The sequence below is a fragment of the Mustela nigripes genome, chromosome 3 (assembly GCF_022355385.1).
Source record: "Mustela nigripes isolate SB6536 chromosome 3, MUSNIG.SB6536, whole genome shotgun sequence".
NCBI lineage: Eukaryota > Metazoa > Chordata > Mammalia > Carnivora > Mustelidae > Mustela > Mustela nigripes.
This window is the reverse complement of record NC_081559.1, coordinates 21,152,144-21,174,447: the sequence shown is the minus strand read 5'-3', so window position 1 is coordinate 21,174,447 and position 22,304 is coordinate 21,152,144. Positions and strand designations below refer to the sequence as shown.

Genomic DNA, 22,304 nt, shown 5'->3' with positions numbered 1-22,304 from the left:
GCCTTAATCTAACTATAGGAAGGACAATTCTCTTCCCATACCAGCCTTAACTGGCCTTCCTGTTTCATCTAAGTGGAGGGAGAGGGGATCTATACTGTTAGAAACAAAAGTCACAGCCCAGATACACAGACTCACTAAAATGGTAAGATTACAAAATATTTACCTTCCCTATCCTTTACCACAGCCATACACCCACAGGGTCTGAGTACGGTAGATTATACCTAGAAGAGCTGCAAACCAGAGACTCTATTTGAAGAGGAGTACTTGGAGAAACCCAAATTCAAAAAAAGAAAGCAAATACAAAGACATTAGAAGCTGACACCTACTTGTTACAGGAAACATTTTAAAAAGCCCAACTCCTGGGATGCCTGGGTGGCTCAGTCAGTTAGGTGGCTGCCTAGGGTCCTGGGATCGAGTCCCGCATCGGGTTCCTTTCTCAGCAAGGGAGCCTGCTTCTCTCTCTGCCTCTGCCTGCCACTCTGCCTGTGTGCGCTTGCTTGCTCTCTCTCTCTCTCTCTCTCTCTCTCTGACAAATAAATAAATAAAATCTTTTAAAAAAATAAAATAAAAAAATTTTTAAAACCCAACTCTTAGCCAGATGAATATAAATCTTCACACTAAAGCCCTATTTATCTTAATTCTTTTTTTTTAAGATTTTATTTATTTATTTGACAGAGAGAAATTACAAGTACACTGAGAGGCAGGCAGAGAGAGAGAGGAGGAAGCAGGCTCCCCGCCGAGCAGAGAGCCCGATGCGGGACTCGATCCCAGGACCCTGAGATCATGACCTGAGCCGAAGGCAGCGGCTTAACCCACTGAGCCACCCAGGCACCCCTATTTATCTTAATTCTTATTACACAATACAGTGTTCCTAGTTTCCCACAAAAAAATGTACAAGATATTCAAAAAGATAGGAAAAAAACACAGTGTGAAGAGAAAATGACACAGATGTTGAAATCATCACACAGGAAATTTCAAGTAACTACAGTTAATGGGCTAAGGGCTCTCTAAGGGAAAAAATGGACAACATATAAGAATAAATGAAACCTAAGTAGAAAGATGGACATTCTAAGAAAAAATCAAAAGGAACTGCTAGAGATCAAAAATACAGTAGCAAAAGTAAAGAATACCTTGACGGGTTCATCAGTATACGGTATGTGGCTGAGAAAAGAATCAGTGAGCTTGAAGACATATCACCAGAGACCTCTAAAACTGAAATGCAAGGAGAAAAACAAATTAGAACAAAAGAAAATTCAAGAACTGCTATTTTTCAAAATATATTAACATGAGTATAGATTATCAGAAATACAGAGGAAACAAAACAGAATTATTTGAAATAATAATCCTGAAAACTCTCTAAATGTAATGACAGACACCACACCACAAATTCAGGAAATGTGAAACACCACAAGAAGGATAAAAACAAAAACAAAAAACAAAAACAACAACAACCAAAAAGACAACAAAAAAATATAACTAAACATATTAAATTTAAACTTCAGAAAACCCAATCAAAGAAAATCCTGAAAGATGCCAAAAGGGAGAAAAGAATGACTTAGCTCTTTAGGAACAGGGATAAAAATTATAGTGGATTTCTCATTGGAAACCATGCAAGAAAGAAGAAAGTAGAATGAAATATTTAAAATGTTTTTAAAAACACACACACACAGACAAAACAACCACCAACCTAAAATTCCATATCTGGTATAATTATGCTTCAAAGGGAAGCAAACATAGAAACTCAGATAAACAAAAACTGAGGGACGGGCGCGTGGGTGAATCGGTGGGTCAAAACCTCAGCCTTCAGCTCAGGTCATGATCTCAGGGTCCTGGGATCGAGCCCCACATCAGGCTCTCTGCTTAGTGGGGAGCCTGCTTCCTCCTCTCTCTCTGCCTGCCTCTCTGCCTACTTGTGATCTCTTTCTGTCAAATGAATGAATAAAATCTTAAAAAAAAAAAAAACTGAGGGAATTCAACTGAGGGAAAACAACTGAGCAGAAATATCCATTGAAAATGTTAAATGGGTTTCTTTGAGGAGAAGGAAAATAATATAGGTAAGAAACTCAGAACTACAGAAAGAAAGGAGTTTCAGAAAAGGAATAAATAAAATAAAATATTTAATTTTCTTATTCTTACTTGATCTGAAAGAAGACTTTGTTTAAAAATAGTAATTATAACATACGAATAAGTAAAATGACTAACAGTAATGTCATATAGAATGGTAGGGAAATACACTATGATAAGAGACCTGTATTACACATCAAGTGATGAATTAACACATCTGCTGAAGCTGAAGTGAAGAGTTTCTTTCTATGATTATTTTCTTCATTCCATCCCCATTCCTCAAAACATCCATGCATAGCTCCTTTAACACTGAACTTTCTACTTTGGCTTACAGCAGAAAACAAGATTGCAGACTTCAATTATACAAGATGGGTTCTTGAAGGATATACATATATACATATATATATATATATATATATACGTGTTTGTGTGTGTGTGTGAGATATATGTGTGTGATATATATCTATATAGATATATATAGATATATATCACATTGGCTAGGGGATAGTGCTTAGATAATAATGTTATAATTACCAAGAAACTAAATGAATTTTCTGTTATGGTTGAGTTGTGTTATAGTGTGTGCTCTGATATTTCCCTATTAGCACATTTAACCAGAAAACTGGAGATGTGAGGTACTTGAGACTAGATTAATGTAACTCTGGGGGTTCTTATGTATCCCTACCTTTCCAAGGGAACTGATTCAGGCTAGATTTGTTGGCACCTGTACAGAATTTCTCTGGCTAAGAGTAAGCACAAGAAAACAAGGAAGAAATGATATATGAACTCATTCCTTCCAAGGAGAAGGGATTGTATTTTGGAAGTTAACATGGCTTTGACAGTAAGAGAAGGGAAATTTTATGGTTTGGATCTTAATTTTCCTTTTAGAAATTCAAAATGAAAAGATGATTTGAGATCCTTACTTTGTAGCTATACTTTTTAGCATAATATGTCTGTAATGCTCTTTATAAAACCCTCTCTGATTATCTCAGACAACATAACAGGCCATAGTTTGAGATGAGAAATAAAATAGTGAGTGAATCTTCAACATAATATATGATATACTTTTCATTAATATTATTATAAGCTGCTAACTCGAGCTTTTAGGCTATAACATCTGAACTGTTCATTTCTCTAGAGTCACTTAGTGGACTGTGGCTATGACCAGCTAACTTCACTGAAATTTCAAATATATTTAATGGATATTAAGAAGTAAATATGGATAATGAAATAAATATAGAGAAAGAAAGAAAGAAATATAAATAAATATAACTGGCACAATGATACATTCTTTCCATGGTGATGAGGTAGAACCTTAAGGATTGGCATATCCTCACCACAACCTAGAATAGTATAAAGGCAATAAATCTACATGGTTGCAGTTTTCTGATCTGGCAGTTTCCTCACTTCATTAAGAACTTCTATGAGAATCAAGAAATGAGCTGAGAGGTACATCTTATTACCTGAACATGTATTCCTGGATCTTATGTTTGGCATAACTCACTAGATCATTTTGGAGGTGATGATAAAGTAAAATCAATTTCAGCCAAATTTCTAGTATCATATCCTTACCAATTTTCAAATCTGGTCCATCCTTTGGGTGAGTCTGGTTCATAGATGTACAAGAAAATCTGTAAATATACCAAGTTTCACAAATGCTGGAATAAGACTTACCTGGAACCTTGTTAATATCATCTGCCAGCAGAGGCAGCTCATCTTTGGATCCTCAGAATCTCAGCAATTTGGTCCAGGAAGCCAACAGGGAGCACTGAAAAGTAAGGCGATAGAGGGCGGAACAAAAATCTCTCCCATCACCCTCCGTATGAGAAGACGACATCAGGCTGGTTTACTGACTTTGTTCTTGGTTATAATTCATAGAATTTTAGACCATAACCAATTAAGAATATAGAAGGAAGTTATGCATGTGCATGAGAAAGAAAGATATAGATACACTATATAATGTGTGTATACTATATAATCTGTGTTTGTGTCTATGTGTGTTTGTGTGTCCATACAGCTTATATAACTAGGAAATACAAGGATTGATGAACAAACCAACAGAAAAACCCAACAACTTATCCCTACATATGGTACAGAGAGAAAATCAGACCTATCTGGATTTGCAGAATTCCACTTTAGTTACTCTCATTAGAGAGCCTCTCTCTCCCTGTCCCTCTCTCTTTCTTTCTCCTCCTCTCTTTCTCTTTCTCCCCATACGGTAGTGTGGCAAGGGAAAAACTAAGCCAGAAATTTTCCCTCAGATAAGCACAAATATTTCATTCTCTGTTCTTCTGTCTCCTATCAATAATGACCCAGGGACAGCATGAAAACTGATTTAACTGCTCCTCCAACCCCACCCCCATCAAATTATGTTCTCTGAATGTTCGGGATTTGGAAGTCCCTGGTGATTTGGAGAGCAAAGCATATTTGTACTTTAGTCAAATGTCCCAGTTCAGTTTACCAGAAAACTCTGTATTGAGACACAGACACCTGACTAATAATAAAATGGTACTTTTTTCCTCATTTTCCATGGTCCCTTATAGATAGGGTGAACATCGGTCCCAGTTTTCAAAAGGTGGTCCTAGTTTTCCCAGCTCAATTATTAACAGTATTCTTCTCACACACACATATTCCACTTTGGCTGAAAAAAATGTTATGATCAACTTCCCTATCATTGATTCTCTTCTCCTTAGAAACCTCACAAATTGAGTTACTGTATCAAGATGGGAATTTGACTCTGCTGGGTATCCCACTGAGCCCTGACCAAATTGAAAATTTGTAAGCAAATACAAAATAGTTGTTTAAGGCCCCCCAAATTTGGGGTGGCTTGTCACAAACCAATAACTAACTAAAACATCAAAACCTAAACTGCATTAACATTAACCAATTCTCTTCCATGATGATTTTTGGGAAAGAACTAGCCTTAAGTGTGAAACACTTACTTATATAGAAACACTTCCTTCCAGATATAGAGTCCTCACAGCTGTGCTGGGCTTGTCATGTTGTATGGGAATATCTTTTTCTGTTTCATACTCAGCACGTGCTCTTTGGTTCTGTTTACAGTATGCGCATCATGTAACACCTGGCTAACTTCCTTGCTCTATCTGTGCTCTGTGGGGTGAGGACAGCTTTCCTTTTACTCTGGCATGAGAATGCTTGTGAGAACACACTGACAATGGGGCATTGATGTCTGCCTCTCAATGCTGATTTTGCTCTATCTCTTCTTACTCATCCAGCCCCTGACTGTGTTGTGTTTTCTTCAATGACTCAGACACCAAGATGCAATGGTAAGAAGTATTTGAACATCTGTTCTTAGTGGTTGGCAGAGAGATGATCTTTGCTATCCGATATGACTTTTTTCTTTTCAGCATAACAGAATTCATTGTTATGCACCACACCCTGTGCTCCATGAAATACGTGCCCTCCATAATACCCACCACCTGGCTCCCCCAACCTTCCACTCCCCACCTCTTCAAAACCCTCAGATTGTTTTTCAGAGTCCATAGTCATTCATGGTTCATCTCCCCTTCCAATTTCCTTCAACTTCCTTCTCTTCTCCATTTCCCTATGCCCTCCATATTATTCCTTATGCTCCACAAATAAGTGAAACTATATGATAATTGACTCTCTCTGCTTGACTTATTTCATTCAGCATAATCTCTTCCAGTCTCATCCATGATGATTCATCCTTTCTGTTGGGTATTCATCCGCTCTGTTGGAGGCATAATACTCCATAGTGTATATGGACCACATCTTTCTTATCCATTCATCCGTTGAAGGGCATCTTGGTTCTTTCCCCAGTTTGGCGACTGTGGACATTGCTGCTATAAACATTGGAGTACAGATAGCCCTTCTTTTCACTACATCTGTATCTTTGGGGTAAATACCTAGTAGTGCAATTGCAGGGTCATAGGGAGGCTCTATTTTTAATTTCTTAAGGAATCTCCACACTGTTCTCCAAAGTGGCTGCACCAACTTTCAATCCCACCAACAGTGTAAGAGGGTTCCCCTTTCTCCACATCCTCTCCAACACACGTTGTTTCCTGTCTTGCTAATTTTGGCCATTCTAACAGGTGTAAGGTGGTATCTCAATGTGGTTTTAATTGAATCTCCCTGAGGGCTAGTGATGATTAACATTTTTTCATGTGTCTGATAGCCATTTGTATGTCTTCATTGGAGAAGTGTCTGTTCATGTCTTCTGCCCTTTTTTTGACGTGATTATCTGTTTTGCATGTGTTGTTTTTGAGAAGTTCTTTATAGATCCTAGATATCAACCTTTTGTCTGTACTGTCTTTTGCAAATATCTTCTCCCAATGCGTGGGTTGCCTCTTTGTTTTGTTGACTGTTTCCTTTGCTGTGCAGAAGGCTTTGATCTTGATGAAGTCCCAAAAGTTCATTCACCACTCTTGTTCAACATACTATTAGAAGTTCTAGCAACAGCAATCAGACAACAAAGAGAAATAAAAGGTATCCAAATTGGCAATGAAAAAGTCAAACTCTCTCTCTTCGCAGATGACATGATACTTTATATTGAAAACCCAAAAGACTCCACCCCCAAACTACTAGAACTCATACAGCAAGTCAGTAATGTGGCAGGATACAAAGTCAATGTACAGAAATCAGTTGATTTCTTATATGCTAACAATGAAAATACAGAAAAGGAAATTAGAGAATTGATTCCACTTACTATAGCACCAAGAACCAAAAGATACCTGGGAATAAACCTAACCAAAGAGGTAAAGGATCTGTACTCGAGGAACTCCAGAACACTCATGAAAGAAATTGAAGAAGACACAAAAAGATGGAAGACCATTCCATGCTCTTGGATTAGAAGAATAAACATTGTTAAAATGTCTATACTGCCTAGAGCAATCTATACTTTTAATGCCATTCCGATCAAAATTCCACTGGTATTTTTCAAAAAGCTGGAGCAAATAATCCTAGAATTTGTATGGAATCAGATGAGGCCCCAAATTGCTAAGAAAATGTTGAAAAAGAAAAACAAAACTGGGGGCATCACATTACCTGATTTCAAGCTTTACTACAAAGCTGCGATCACCAAGACAGCATGGTACTGGCATAAAAACAGACACATAGACCAATGAAACAGAATAGAGAGCCCAGATATGGACCCTCATCTCTATGGTCAAATAATCTTCGCCAAAGCAGGAAAAAATATACAGTGGAAAAAAGACAGTCTCCTCAATAAATGGTTCTGGAAAAATTGGACAGCTATACGTAGAAGAATGAGACTCGACCATTCTCTTACACCATACACAAAGATAAACTCGAAATGGATAAAAGACCTCAATGTGAGACAGGAATCCATCAGAATCCTAGAAGAGAACATAAGCAGTAATCTCTTCAATATCAGCCACAGCAACTTCTTTCAAGATATGTCTCCAAAGGCAAAGGAAACAAAAGCAAAAAATATGACTTTTTTAAAATACCAATCCTTCCCTGGGATTGGTAAACAGGGCATGGTGCTCTGTTCAAGAATGATAGGTGACATGATATATCTTCTGAGGTTTCATTTATATCTTCTGAGATTTCTTTTCCCTCAAGTACTTGTAACCTGACGAGTACCCTAAGGCATTAAAATTATTTATCCATGAATTTCTAATATCTTCTTTCCCCCAAAGATTAGATGAAAGACTAATGAATTTATAGCTAACCTTGGGAATAATAAGGCTCTTTTATTTTGTTACGTTTCTGTTTGTTAGTTAATAGCACAGCAAAAATAACCAACACATTTCATGTGTCTTTGACTATCTTAATAAAATGAGAAAAGGTGTAAGAATCAATCTATCTCCTGTAACACTTTGGCAATACTGAAAATGTGCTCAAAATTTTCTTTTCCCTGAGTACTTTATAGTTTTCTGAGTATAGATTCTGTGTCTCTTTGGTTAGGTTTATTCCTAGGTATCTTATGGTTTTGGGTGCAATTGTAAATGGGATGGACTCCTTAATTTCTCTTTCTTCTGTCTTGCTGTTGGTGTAGAGAAATGCAACTGATTTCTGTGCATTGATTTTATATCCTGACACTTTACTAATTCCTGTATAAGTTCTAGCAGTTTTGGAGTGGAGTCTTTTGGGTTTTCCACATATAGTATCATATCATCTGCGAAGAGTGATAATTTGACTTCTTCTTTGCCGATTTGGATGCCTTTAATTTCCTTTTGTTGTCTGATTGCTGAGGCTAGGACCTCTAGTACTATGTTGAATAGCAGTGGTGATAATGGACATCCCTGCTGTGTTCCTGACCTTAGCGGAAAAGCTTTCAGTTTTTCTCCATTGAGAATGATATTTGCGGTGGGTTTTTCATAGATGGCTTTGATGATATTGAGGTATGTGCCCTCTATCCCTACACTTTGAAGAGTTTTGATCAGGAAGGGATGCTGTACTTTGTCAAATGCTTTTTCAGCATCTATTGAGAGTATCATATGGTTCTTGTTCTTTCTTTTATTGATGTGTTGTATCACATTGACTGATTTGCGGATGTTGAACCAACCTTGCAGCCCTGGAATAAATCCCACTTGGTTATGGTGAATAATCTTTTTAATGTACTGTTGAATCCTATTGGCTAGTATTTTGTTGAGTATTTTCGCATCTGTGTTCATCAAGGATATTGGTCTATAGCTCTCTTTTTTGGTGGGATCCTTGTCTGGTTTTGGGATCAAGGTGATGCTGGCCTCATAAAATGAGTTTGGAAGTTTTCCTTCCATTTCTATTTTTTGGAACAGTTTCAGGAGAATAGGAATTAGTTCTTCTTTAAATGTTTGGTAGAATTCCCCCGGGAAGCCGTCTGGCCCTGGGCTTTTGTTCGTTTGGAGGTTTTTAATGACTGTTTCAATCTCCTTACTGGTTATGGGTCTGTTCAGGCTTTCTATTTCTTCCTGGTTCAGTTGTGGTAGTTTATATGTTTCTAGGAATGCATCCATTTCTTCCAGATTGTCAAATTTATTGCCGTAGAGTTGCTCATAGTATGTTCTTATAATAGTTTGTATTTCTTTGGTGTTAGTTATGATCTCTCCTCTTTCATTCATGATTTTATTTATTTGGGTCCTTTCTCTTTTCCTTTTGATAAGTCGGGCCAGGGGTTTATCAATTTTATTAATTCTTTCAAAGAACCAGATCCTACTTTTGTTGATTTGTTTTTTTGGTTTCTATTTCATTGATTTCTGCTCTGATCTTTATGATTTCTCTTCTCCTGCTGGGCTTAGAGTTTCTTTCTTGTTCTTTCTCCAGCTCCTTTAGGTGTAGGGTTAGGTTGTGTACCTGAGACCTTTCTTGTTTCTTGAGAAAGGCTTGTACCGCTATATATTTTCCTCTCAGGACTGCCTTTTGGCGAGGATGTGGAGAAAGGGGAACCCTCCTACACTGTTGGTGGGAATGCAAGCTGGTGCAGCCACTCTGGAAAACAGCATGGAGGTTCCTCAAAATGTTGAAAACAGAACTGCCCTATGACCCAGCAATTGCACTATTGGGTATTTACCCTAAAGATACAAACGTAGTGATCCAAAGGGGCACGTGCACCCGAATGTTTATAGCAGCAATGTCCACAATAGCCAAACTATGGAAAGAACCTAGATGTCCATCAACAGATGAATGGATCAAGAAGAAGTGGTATATATACACAATGGAATACTATGCAGCCATCAAAAGAAATGAAATCTTACCATTTGCGACAACATGGATGGAACTAGAGCGTATCATGCTTAGCGAAATAAGTCAAGCGGAGAAAGACAACTATCATATGATCTCCCTGATATGAGGAAGTGGTGATGCAACATGGGGGCTTAAGTGGGTATGAGAAGAATAAATGAAACAAGATGGGATTGGGAGGGAGACAAACCATAAGTGACTCTTAATCTCACAAAACAAACTGAGGGTTGCTGTGGGGAGGGGGTTTGGGAGAAGGGGGTGGGATTATGGACATTGGGGAGGGTATGTGCTTTGGTGAGTGCTGTGAAGTGTGTAAACCTGGTGATTCACAGACCTGTACCCCTGGGGATAAAAATATATGTTTATAAAAAATAAATAAATAAATAAAAATAAATTTAAAAAAATTTTTCTTTTCCCAATAACCAGGAATTTTGGCATAAATTATTCAGATAATTTATCAGATAATTCTTAATGAGAATAATTTTTAATCTTATTTGATGTAAATTAGAAAAAACTTAAGTACAAATCAGATAGAAAGTATTGAATTTAGATAGCAACTGTAATGCCAAAGAATTAAAATGATATGAAAGAAAATTTATGAGAGTAGATTAAAGGAAAAGTATATTTTATTTGGGAAAAGAGGCCATCTTCCAGGTAAATTAATAATAATTATTACACACATGATAGATTATGATATGCAAGATGTTGACCAGCTGTTCCTTATTTCCACTGAGTACTGACTATGAGGAAATGCATTGTAAAACACAGCAAAATTTTAAAAACAATAGCATCAGAACTATTGTAGAAATCCCTTTTTAAAATGTAAAGTGGTTATTAATTTAAAAAATAATAAAATAAAATGTAGAATGATTATTAACATTTAAAAATGTAATTATAAGGACTATAAAGCTTCCCTTCTCAAAAGATGTGTTATAAATTCAAACAGAGACTAAGTCTAACATCCTAACACATCATGGCTAGTAGAGTCCTTAACAAGGAGTATTAACCTTAACAAGGAGTATTATCTCATATTAAATTTTTGTTTTGTTTTGTTTTGTTTTTTTCTGGAAGACTAAACAGTAGTTTGCAATGAAAAACAATGTGATTTACTTTAATGTTCAACTTTTTGAGATGTGCTATTCTCCTTGAATGTTCCATTGTTATTATCACATTGTCACATTTCATTTACTTGTGATTGACCTGCCTTTTTTATAAATTGGTGGTGGAGTGGAATAACTTACAAAGTCACACCGAGCCCTATATTACTTGCCCCCTTGCCTGATATACCTTTGTACGTTCTTAGCTGCCCCATTTTCCAGCCAGTCCAGTCATAGTGGCCTTTGCTATGCTGAGAATCTGGCAGCACTGGCTGCTGCTCCTGCCTAGAACTCTCCTTTTACACAGCATGGCTCAGCCCTCTTTCTTTCAGGAGATTGCTAAGTGTTACTTTCTCATGAGGTGTTTCCTGACAACCCTATTTTATGCTGAAGTCAACCTTCTCCATCACAATCCCATGGGCACTCTCTATTCTCTGTTCTCTTTATTTCTTGTTGGTTTTTTTGTTTGTTTGTTTGTTTATAATGTAACATTCATCACCTTCTAACATATAATGGTTATATTTATAACATTTACTATCTATGGTCTGATTTTTTCCCCCACTAGAATGCCATGTAATCTCCACACATTTAGGAAATTTTATCTTTTTTTGTTGTTGTTGAAGCATAGGTATACCAAGTGCCTTAAATGATGCTTGGCGTTCTTTATACATTCACTGTATGAATGAATAAATAAATGAATATAAAAAGATAGATCCAATTGAGTATTTGCCCAAATCAAGTCACAGAATACCTGATTATATATAATTCCTGATTATATGTAAAATGTCTTACCTGTTGCTAAGCCATAGGGATTTTGTGGTTTGAGTACAATGAATTGCAAGCATAAGAAGTAGATGGACATACACACATACTAAAACACAAACAATTAATGCCTTAGGATCAAAAGATAATGACAGGCTGTGTTGATGGATGTTTTATAGAGACTTTCAACCCCAATTATCTAGAATATTATGTTAGTCTTCATATCTCATGTTACATTTATTAGTTCCTGATGCTATTAATCTCAACTCAGACATTGAGTGCTAATTGGCAAGTCAAGGAGGGATATCGTTTTAAACTTAGAACTATTTATTCAAAGGGAAAAAAAATTGTAAGGGTGTCACATAGAAACCATGCTAAATTGGGTTAACCTAGTTAACCACAGCTTGCCCTGGCATCCACTGTTAAGCCTTGCTATTCGTTAAGCTGCACTATTTACTGAAATTTTCTATAAACCAAAAACTAAACTGAATGCTTTACAGTCGTTATCTCTGGTCCTCTAGTAACTATTATAAAATACATATTGTTAAAAAAAAAAAAAAAGATTCAAAGAGGTTAGATAAATTCTCCAAACTCACACAACTAAAATAAATAAATAAATAGATAGATAAGTATAGCCTGGATTCAAGCCAAGGCATGTGGGTTGTTTAAGACCCATGTTCCTTCTACTACAGCAGGCTGCCTCCCTGTTTTCTGATTGTTTTCACCACTGTCTGAGAGCAGGGACATTGCTACAGATCATCAATTCAATAGTAATTTGGCTTCCTGGCAGCCACCATGAGAGTGAACTCGGGGATGTGGGGAAAAAAATCTGAAAATCCTCAGTCCCCTTTGCCCCCATCACATCATGAGTTTTGACGAGAATCCAGATCATCAAATCAGTGCCTCCTTGACTCTGTCTTCTCCGCGTGGGAACCCTTCAGGCAGATCTGTGAGTGCTGCAAGCATAACAGTCCATCACCAACCCGGAGGCGTGTTCTAAGGAAGTTTGGTGCATCAAGGCTCTGGGCGACAGCACAGCTCCTGGTTTTCAGCTCTACCTGGAAAGCATTTTAGTTTTTCATTGCTTTATTTTCTTGCAAATTAACAATAAATTCTTATTGAGTACATATGGACAGCTCAAGACCATATGAAAATGGTCAAAATATTACATGCAATCTCTACACACAAGTATTAATGTGAGCTTCTTGTGTTTTTTCTTTAACTCTCCCATCCTTTTTCCTTCACACACCACTCTTTCCTTTCCTGTATCCTGAGCCTCATTGTTGGAACTCAAGTCCCAGAGAGTGAAATCCTTCTAAGCATATTTAATTTCCCACATTGGAATGTCTGAGGCACAATAAAGAATAAAGGCCAATAAACACCTGATCTTTAAGTAAAATCCATCCAAGTAATCAAATAGAATTTATTAAAAAGCAACCATCACACCTACTTATGAATAGAGTATGTGGTATCTACCTTTAAGAGTTTATACTCTATGGATTGTGGGTCCTACATTCAGTTGGGTGATAGTGGAGAAGTTCTTCACCTACCTTCATCTATAAATATACTAAGAATAGTAGTAATTATAAAATAATGAAAATTAAAATATACCTCTCAATGTTGGAGAGTTCCAACAAAGGATAGATGAGCTTGCAGACCTGGAAAGTACAACAGAGACATTATGTTCACTCTAAACATCACAATCTCCCTATATTTCCCTGCTCTCTTGTGGTTGGACAGGGCCATGAGACTATTTCTTGCCAAAGATTTATCAAAAGTGCCACGAATCATGTTCAGACCAAATCATTTGAAGTTTGATGACAGAGGGATGAGCCAAGAGCACCTAAATCACTGAGTCACTGCACAGAAGACCTATAACAAAGTTTTCATGTGTGAGAAACAAACTCTCATTTGTTCAAGTACTAAGAATTTTAGTTTGTTTCTCATTAAGACAAGTATAACCTTTCTTAAAGAACAGAAGTGGTCTGATACAGAGAAATATTGTGGACACTTGATAAATATTTCCCTTAAAAAATTCCATGAATACTTCATTCTAATAGGCAGTTTGAGATTGGATGCTAGACTGTACAGGAAAATCCACAATTGGAAATTTAGCAGAGAAGGATCAGAGGTGTGATTGATGTTGGATGGGATTTCATGAAGTAAAATAGACAGGAGAGAGCTATTTATGCACACAAGGAAAATGGCATGCGTAAGAGCAGGATAGACTGGGATGTGCACAGTAAGTTGGTTGTGAGACCTGTACGTTTGAAACAGACAATGTGAGTTGTAGAATGTTACCAAATCATGAGATAGTAAACATGCTTAAAGACTGGGCAGAATTTAGATTTCATTCAAACGTCAATGGAAATACCAAAAAAGATTGGGTCAGTGATAAAAGTAATGATTAAGGAAAATGCCTGGCTTTAGCATTTGTAAAATATTACTCAAGACGGTGGTTCTCAACTGAGGCTGCACATTTGAATCCCATGGGAAAGCTTGAAATGTAGCCTAGGTCTCCCCCTAATTCCCGATTTAATTGATGAATCTGGGCATCGGTGGGCTTTCAAAGCTAAGCAGGTGATTCTAATTATTCTAAATTGCAACAAGTATTATGGTAACTGGAAATCAAGGGGTCTTATCCTCTAGAAGGCCAGTTAGGGAGATAATACAAGACACCCTTTCAGGTGTGATGACACACATACACACAAAAAATCTGCTTATTCTACCCAGGAATTGAGGTGGAATTTATAAAGGGGAAGTGGTACTCTGGATCTTGCTCTGCTATTTTTAATTCTTCTCCCAACATTAGAGCAAGAACAAACTACGTTGGTGCACTTTCTCTTCTTTTCTCCATTTTTGTTTTCAAAACACCACACTCTGCAAATATACGGTCTACAGCATAAGGTGTGAAGTAGGACCGTACAAATTTCTCTCTGTATTCCATCTCATTTACCAAGCCCACACTTTAAGACCTGGATTTAATCTTCATATTAAAGAGTGAAAGGTTAAGTAATTTGTTTCAGTTACTTGTAAAAGAGTTATCCAAACGTCCCAGTGCTTTAACCAGGCTTCCTGCCTCCTACACTTTAATTCATTTTCCAACTCTGTAACATCTTACAATTAGCCAAATGGGTCCAATCAAAAATCATATATACAAATTATAATGTACCCATATAGTAGTGTTCTTAACCACTTATTACATACCTTCTTATTTCCAACTCCCTTTCTCAGACTCCCAGCAGACATCCAAATACATAGAATATCCCAGAATATGCACACAATATTTGAGGTTGAGTGAGTTTAAAAAAAAAAAAAAATTCAGCTTTTCCAAAACATACAGACTTCAGTGCAATGAAAGATTTCCTCACCAGAGACTTTCATGATGGTAGTGATCAATTTTTTAAAAGGTTAACAAAACTCCCTTTAGCTTTTTAACAAAATTATCCCAGTCATCAAAGTTGTGCAAGACAGAGACTCCAGTGTATTCAGCTTCAAGATTTTGTAGAAAACCCCTAGTTATTAAAAAGAACTGAGCGTCTTTTACACGATCACACTTATTTATTTGGCCCACGCCCTAATGTGTTGGCGTGTTTATTGAGGAGAGCTTTTTGTTTTATTCTTTCTGGCTTGTTGGCTTCAAAACACAGTCTGGCCCCATAGGAAGCCATTTCGATCTAAAGAACCCACTCTCCAAAGAGCAAGGAGCTGCTGCAATATTTATGAAATCTAAAACCTCTCTTCTTGATCTTTTTAATAAAGATCCTAGAGGAAGGTGTTGCGGGTAATAAAGAGAGAAGGGAGAAGAAAAAGCAGCTTGTGAGGGAGTCTAAGTGCACTCTCAGCAGACTGCTAAAATGTAAACAGAGAGGTGATCAATGACGGACTCTGTTTCTAAATTAAGTCTTAAAATGCATATTAATGAATGCTTTCTGGAAAAGTATATCACATTGAGAATGTCACTTAGGCGAATGGCAGCTACTTTAATTTTAGATTCAGCCTCCCACCCAGCTGAGTTAGGAAACTAAGAAACATTTGCCTAGTTAGTGGATAGAGTGGTATGGTTCATTTTAAAAGTAGTCTGGAAAGAGGATTTGCGGGGGGGGAAAAAAACCTTCCCAAACATAAACAGGTCAAATGTTGCTCTCAACTCATCCCCGAAGGGTCTCTTAGAAAGACTCACAGCTGTTCAGTTTTATAGGGCCACCTGCCATACTGATGAAAAGGATGGGATCGCTTTGAATAGCAAGGGAAAAAAGCCAACCTCCTGGAAATGAGCATGAAAAACTGAAAAGATTAGGATTCAGTGTCTCGATTCTATGAAACAACTGTGCAATGTAAAGCATATTCATGAGTCCAAGAAGAAACAAAATTAGAACCGGTCTAATTCAAATTGAATATTCTTCCGAGGGCAGTAGCACCATGAAACCTCATCTTTCCTTTATTAAGTAAGTGGCTCGATGAATGTGATGGAGCATAAATTAAAAAGCAGGAGAATTTAAGGGATGAGGCTGGCCCGCTGGTCAGGAGCTAGGTCATGCAGAGGGTTGCCAATCTTGGATACTATGTAGGCTGATGGCTTTCAGACTTTGTAAAAACAGTCAATTTCTTTCCTTTCTTCCACATCCTCCATCTGTTTACCTCCCCCAAGTGTCATATGGCACTATAATATATAAAAAAATATAAAAATGGACCTACTCTGGTTAAGACTGGAAGAATTAGAACATAGAACATAGATGTGGTGAGAAGCCAGGAGTTAGACTGTCTCTGTCTCCATAAACTCCCCCAACCAAACCCTGCCATCACTACATGGACCCACAGACATTTCTAATGAATCTTAAGGCTTTCAGAGAACCATTTTGAAAACTGCTCATGTCAACTATTTAGGGTACTCGATAGTTTTAAGCAAAAGATGAACATGTCCCAATCACAACTTAGATGCTGAATATCATTCTGAGATGGGTAAAGAAGACAGATTTGAGCCTGTGAGCTGGGAGGCAGAGCAAGAGTTGGGAGACTATCACGGTTGTCTAGATAAAGAAGGCAAACGGCCCAAACCAGGACAAAGGTTTTGAGAATAATATGTGGGGGTGACATGAGAAGATTTGGTGATTAGTTGGATGTGGGAAATTCAGGGTTAAGGAGGACTCGAGAATATATGTTAGATTGGTTCCAAGCACCGTAACTGGCTAGAGGTATGGAGAATGCTGGAGGAACAAATATTTATTTGGAGGGTAGAGATAAATTCAGTTTTAGTTTCAGGTTGGTGTATTTGACAAGTTAAGTCAGAAATAATATATATATTATATACAGTATATATTCAGACTCAGATTCATGTATTATATAATTATTTTTATATATGTATATTATTTTATATAAAAAATATATAATATATTATATACTATATTATTATTTATATATAATTATATTAAATTATATAATTATATATTCATATATAATTTATATTTAATATAATTATATATATAATTATATATATTTATATATATATTCATATATAATTATATAATTATATATATTCATTATATAATTATATAATTATATATGAATCTGAGTCTTGAAAGACAATCCTGGTTTGGATATTTATATTTAGTGCCATTGCATATAAATAGAATTATAATTATAGCAAAGCAGTAGACAAGAAAGAAGTCTATTTTTTCTTAATATTTTAATTATTTGAGAGAGACAGAGATAGAGCACAAGCAGGAAGGGGAGGGAGAAGCAGACTCCCCATGGAGCAGGGCACCCAATGTGGTGCTCCATCCCAGGACCCTGGGATCATGACCAGAGCCAAAGGCAGACGCTTAACACACAGCCACCTAACCACCCCTGCACCAGAAGAATCTATTTAAACTCCATGGGCCAACATTTAAGGGATGGATAATGCAAAAAAAGGCATATAATAGAGTCAGAAAAGATACAGTATGAGGAACAAGGAAAATATCAAGAAAATCACCACAAGGTTTTAAGAAGAAAGAGATTAGCACTGTTAAATGTAACAAAGAGGTCCACAAAGACAAAAAAAAGAAAATACTTCTTTTGGGTTTAGCATTTAAGAAGTTGATTAAGCCTCAGTCAGTTAAGCCTCTGACTCTTGATAGTAGCTGGGGTTAGGATCACAGGGTTGTGAAATCAAGCTCCACACTCAGTGTGGAGTCGGCTTGAGCTTCTCTCTCTCAATCTCCCTCTGCCCCTGCCCTGCACATGCTCTCTCTTGCTCTCTCTCAAAAACAAATAAATAATGATTTAAAAAATAAAAAGGAAGTTGTTTGGGATTAAAAAAAGAGAAAAAAAGGAGAAGTTGCTTGGGACCATAACAAAACGTCAGAAATTGGGTTACAGAGGGGAGGTGAGTAGAGTGTTGGGTGAGCCTGGTGGTGGTTATGATGGAGGGCACGTACTGCATGGAGCACTGGGTGTGGTGCATAAACAAAGAATTCTGGAACACTGAAAAGAATTTTAAAAAGAAAAAGAAAAAGAAATTGGGTTGCAGTAGTTGACAAGTGAATGGAAGGTTAAAAGGAACCAGGGACTACTACAGACAGGGAGAAAGGAAAAAAACAAAAAACAATTGGACAATAGAAGAGGATTTATGAGTAGTGGAGCATGCAACCAATACGGAAGCAATAAATGAGTGAATGAGCACCAGAACAAAGGGATGAAATAAATGGGGAGAATAGTTAACAGGATAAAATTAAGGAAACATAACGTGTGTATAATGATTTTATTTCTTTTACATTCCTCGAGCTGCTTCAAATCTTTTGGGTAATTGAATGAGAAATTAATGATTTAATCGATCAGGGATCCTGATAGTATTCAAATGTGCCATGAGTCATGCCATGTTTCCTTATCCTTGAACATATAAGGAAAGGGCAGAGAAAGGAAGGGAATTGAGCTAACATTTATTCATGGAGAGCACTTCACTTACATTATTGCATTTGATCTTTGAACAATCCTATGAGGCAAGTATTATTATTTCATCATCTTACAAACGAGGAAACTGAAGTTCAGAGGGTTAAGTGGTTTGCCTGAGGTCTTACATCACTATTTATATGGTACTATACTCAGCTATCAAAATCGGCTACTATAAATACTGTATAAAAGAAGAAAATAGGTCTGTGAGTGCAATTTAAAAACCATTCTGACTGGAGAAATTGAGTGGCAATAGAATGTGTTTAGAAAAACAGCATGGGAAGCAGGAAATACTTCGCTGAATGTCGAGGATGAGAATGTAGGTTTTGGAATCAGATTGTCTATGGTCTATGATGTTGGGAAAGTTATTTATCCTTTTCATGCTCTGATGTCCTCATCTGATGAATGGAATTAAAATCTTTCCTCCCTAATGCATGACATAATTTATGCAAAACACTTGGCACAGTGCTTGCCACATGGTAAACACTTAATTCGTGAAGTTATTTTTCATCCTTGATATTATTGCCTTTTATTAGAGTGACCTAAAAGAGGAAAATCATAACGTGACATTCCCTTTTAAAAGCGTTCAGAGATAGTCTGTTTAAAAAGTACAAAAGCTAATGCTAGGAAACTTTGTCTTAGAGTACGTTCCATTTGGAACAACTCCAGCAGTCGCATGGGTGAAAGATACATGAGTGCTGCCAAAGACTATGAGAGTCAGACCAGATTTTTCTAAGATCTATGCCTGAAATTCATTAAAAAGCAAAAAATAATTTCCCTATTTACATTAAAGAGATTGCAGAAGAAAACATGAGCTCTGTAGCTGAGTGATAAGGTTACTTGGTTTGGAATCGTGGATTCTCATGCGTCCATGCCCACAGGACAATGCTGCTTCTGATGGGTTCTTCTGCTAAGGAAGGAATCAGCCCTCTCATCTTAGAAAACTCTCCCCTTCTGTCTGACCTGAAAACTCGAAGAAAGAGAAGGAAATTCTATTTCTCTGGATGTTCTAGAGGACAACTACCCTTGAAAAAGTGACATTAACCCACCACCACTCTAAAGTTAACCATCGAATCATCTATTCGGACCATGATGTGCAGCAGCCTTGAGGCAGCTACCCACCCGTCTTTGGAGGAATCCAGTCCCAGGAGGGGGGTTTCAACCATGACCACGATACTTCCTCCTCTTAACATTAATGGTGCTGGCTAAGTAAATTGAAGGGAGGAGCTATATATACTAAAATCAAATCCACATGAAAACAAAACGGAGCTTCTGGAGAAAATCAGGTTGACAAAGTAAAGTTATTTCTCGAGCTTGAAGCTTGACCTTTGAGTGGCAAAGTCTGTAGAGACCATGTCCTGTAATGGAAAAAAATTCCTTAAAGGGTGCCTGTGGGAGACCAATAGCACATAAAAGTAAAATATAGCTGAGGGCTAAAAATGATGAAAAGATGACCTGTGGTCCCTGAGCATAGCTTCAGTCTAAGGAAACATTTTATTAGATTGGGATAAAAAGAACAGCAAACGATTTTCTCTTCCTCACTTCTGTTCTCACTACCTCTGAGTGTAAATATCACTTATGGACAATGAACACAAATACTACAGAGAAGCATAACTGATTAGAAGAGTATGAAGGAATTTAGTGGAAAAACCAGAATAAAAACCAGATATAAATGTGGTTTATCCCTAGACACAACTATGAGAGGAAATATATTATTGTGTGTAAGAGCTCGGACACTATCATCGAACCATCTGGGACTGAATGCTAACACGTATTAGCAGTGTGGTCTTGGCAGGGCATTTAATTTTTCTCAGCCTCAGTTTTTTAATCTGTAAAATGAGGATTACATTGGTACCTATATCATATATGATGAAAAGGGCTTTTCTTCTTTCTTAACTGTAAGTTCTTCAAAAGCTCAGAATATGCTTCATGAAATCAGCTTCTATATCCAATTCTTAATATGGTGTCTTCTACTTTTCATAGTAGAAAATAAAGTGTTTGTTGGATAAAATATGGGATAAATTATTCCCTTAATGCAACCACTGAATTACCTAAGCATGTTTTTATGATACACCCAAATTCATGTTTTACTTAACGCCAAATGGAATCAAGGGTAGTTTACATGTTCCTAAGCTTGCATTTCAGAAAGATTATTTAATAAAAGGCATAATAAACACTGTAATCAAATTTTGGTGAGTCCTCAAAGATGGGGATAGAAAAGAACTGTTTATTAAAAATAGTTTAACATGAATAAGTCTAATGGACATTCTGAAATCACTTTGCTCCTTAGTGTTATTAGCTATATAAAATTAGGCTGTCAAATGCTGCTTTATGAATAGTAAGGAAGAAAGAGAAATCACAGGGGACAAATCACTGTCATTCACAGAAGACTACCTGGCAGTCTAAGAATTAAGTTCACTCTTCAGGGCATGCTATCCTCAGCTGTTATAAATATGCCAGAATGCCTCTGTCAGCGGGCTTAATAAAGAGGCCGCCTCCACCAATATGGTGCTTGTAAGGTGCAGTCTGTTGCTCAGAGGGAAAGGGAACAAAGACATTTTGTTTCCAATTATTGTCACTTTGCCTTTTAGCTCAACTGAGCAATTTCATGACCAGGAAGACAGACAGGATTCTCAACAGTAGAGTAACTAAACAAAATCTCTCTAATTAAATGACACTTGGCAAGGGCAGAGGACACCCAGAGTTTAGTTTAGAGCAAGTTGTCTCTACATGGAGTCAGTAGCTTAGCATTTGGGGGTTAGGAAAGACTTTTACATTTGCAGGCGATTCCACTGCCTCATTCTGAACTACTTTTAGGCCTTAGCTAGGCATGAGTTTTCTCGATGCTCACTGGTTTATTAATCCTTACAATATGTCATGAAATAAATAGAAGCTTTTGATACAACCATCGTCTTTTACAAGTGGTGTACTATTATAGTTCCCTTATCTCTTTTTCTGCCTGGTCTCCTGACTAAATACTTTATTAACCTACATCCCTGGCATCATTTGATATTCTCAAGTTTATATATTTAGCCTACAAGTTTCAGGAGGTCAGAAAGTGGTTTATAAAGTATATTTAGGAAAATCCCAAAATCTTCTTTAAGTCATGGCAATGGCAGGTCTGTGTGATTGTAGTAGAGCCCATCTATAGCTATCCTTTAAAGTCCTAGGTCTCAAATCACATAAAGTTTTGGAACTCTGAGATCTAGAAAGCTCCAGGGGCCAGAGCAGGAAATGAATGGCAATACATGGCCAAGTCGTCTCCATGGACCATTGAACAAAGGAAGAGAACATAGATGTACAAATCAGAAGACAAAATATCAATGGTTATATTCCTACAGTTATTTGTAGAATATATATGCCTGCTATTCTAGAATCTTCCAGTGGGAATCATAGAACTATTTCCTACTCTAGGAGTCATAAATCCCTGGGGGAATCTGTGGAGTAATTAAGGGTCTTCAAATCCAAAAGCAAAGGCAACATTGTTAGTAGAATGAATAAAACATCTTTTGTACCTAAATGTACTTTCAAAATGTATACTGACTCTAATACATAAATGTATTTGAAATATTTCCAGAAAGCATAGTATCTACTGATTGTTACATTTTTTTATTATTAACTGATTATAAAGGTCAAACTGACAGTAAGGTTGTGAAGAACTGTAAAAAAAAAAAAAAAAAAAAAAAAAATGCTGATAATCAGTGACTTCCTTTCATTCCAAAGAGTTTAGAAGTACTTCCAAAGAGAAAACAATAAACTTGATATGCATGAAAATAAGAAAAAAGG

The 22,304-nt window shown here is 36.8% G+C and overlaps 1 long non-coding RNA gene across 3 annotated transcripts in view; it reads right to left on the bottom strand.

The window, feature by feature from the left end:
* Positions 1-11,894: 11,894 nt before the first annotated feature.
* The window catches only part of LOC132012865 (uncharacterized), an 85,030-nt gene continuing 74,620 nt past the window's right edge, over positions 11,895-22,304 (bottom strand). For all 3 annotated transcript variants that reach the window (XR_009402781.1, XR_009402783.1, XR_009402784.1), the window contains 2 exons: positions 13,200-13,246; positions 11,895-12,646 (listed from right to left, as the gene is read on the bottom strand). This is a non-coding gene — a long non-coding RNA (uncharacterized LOC132012865). The remainder of the gene's footprint in view (positions 12,647-13,199; positions 13,247-22,304) is intronic.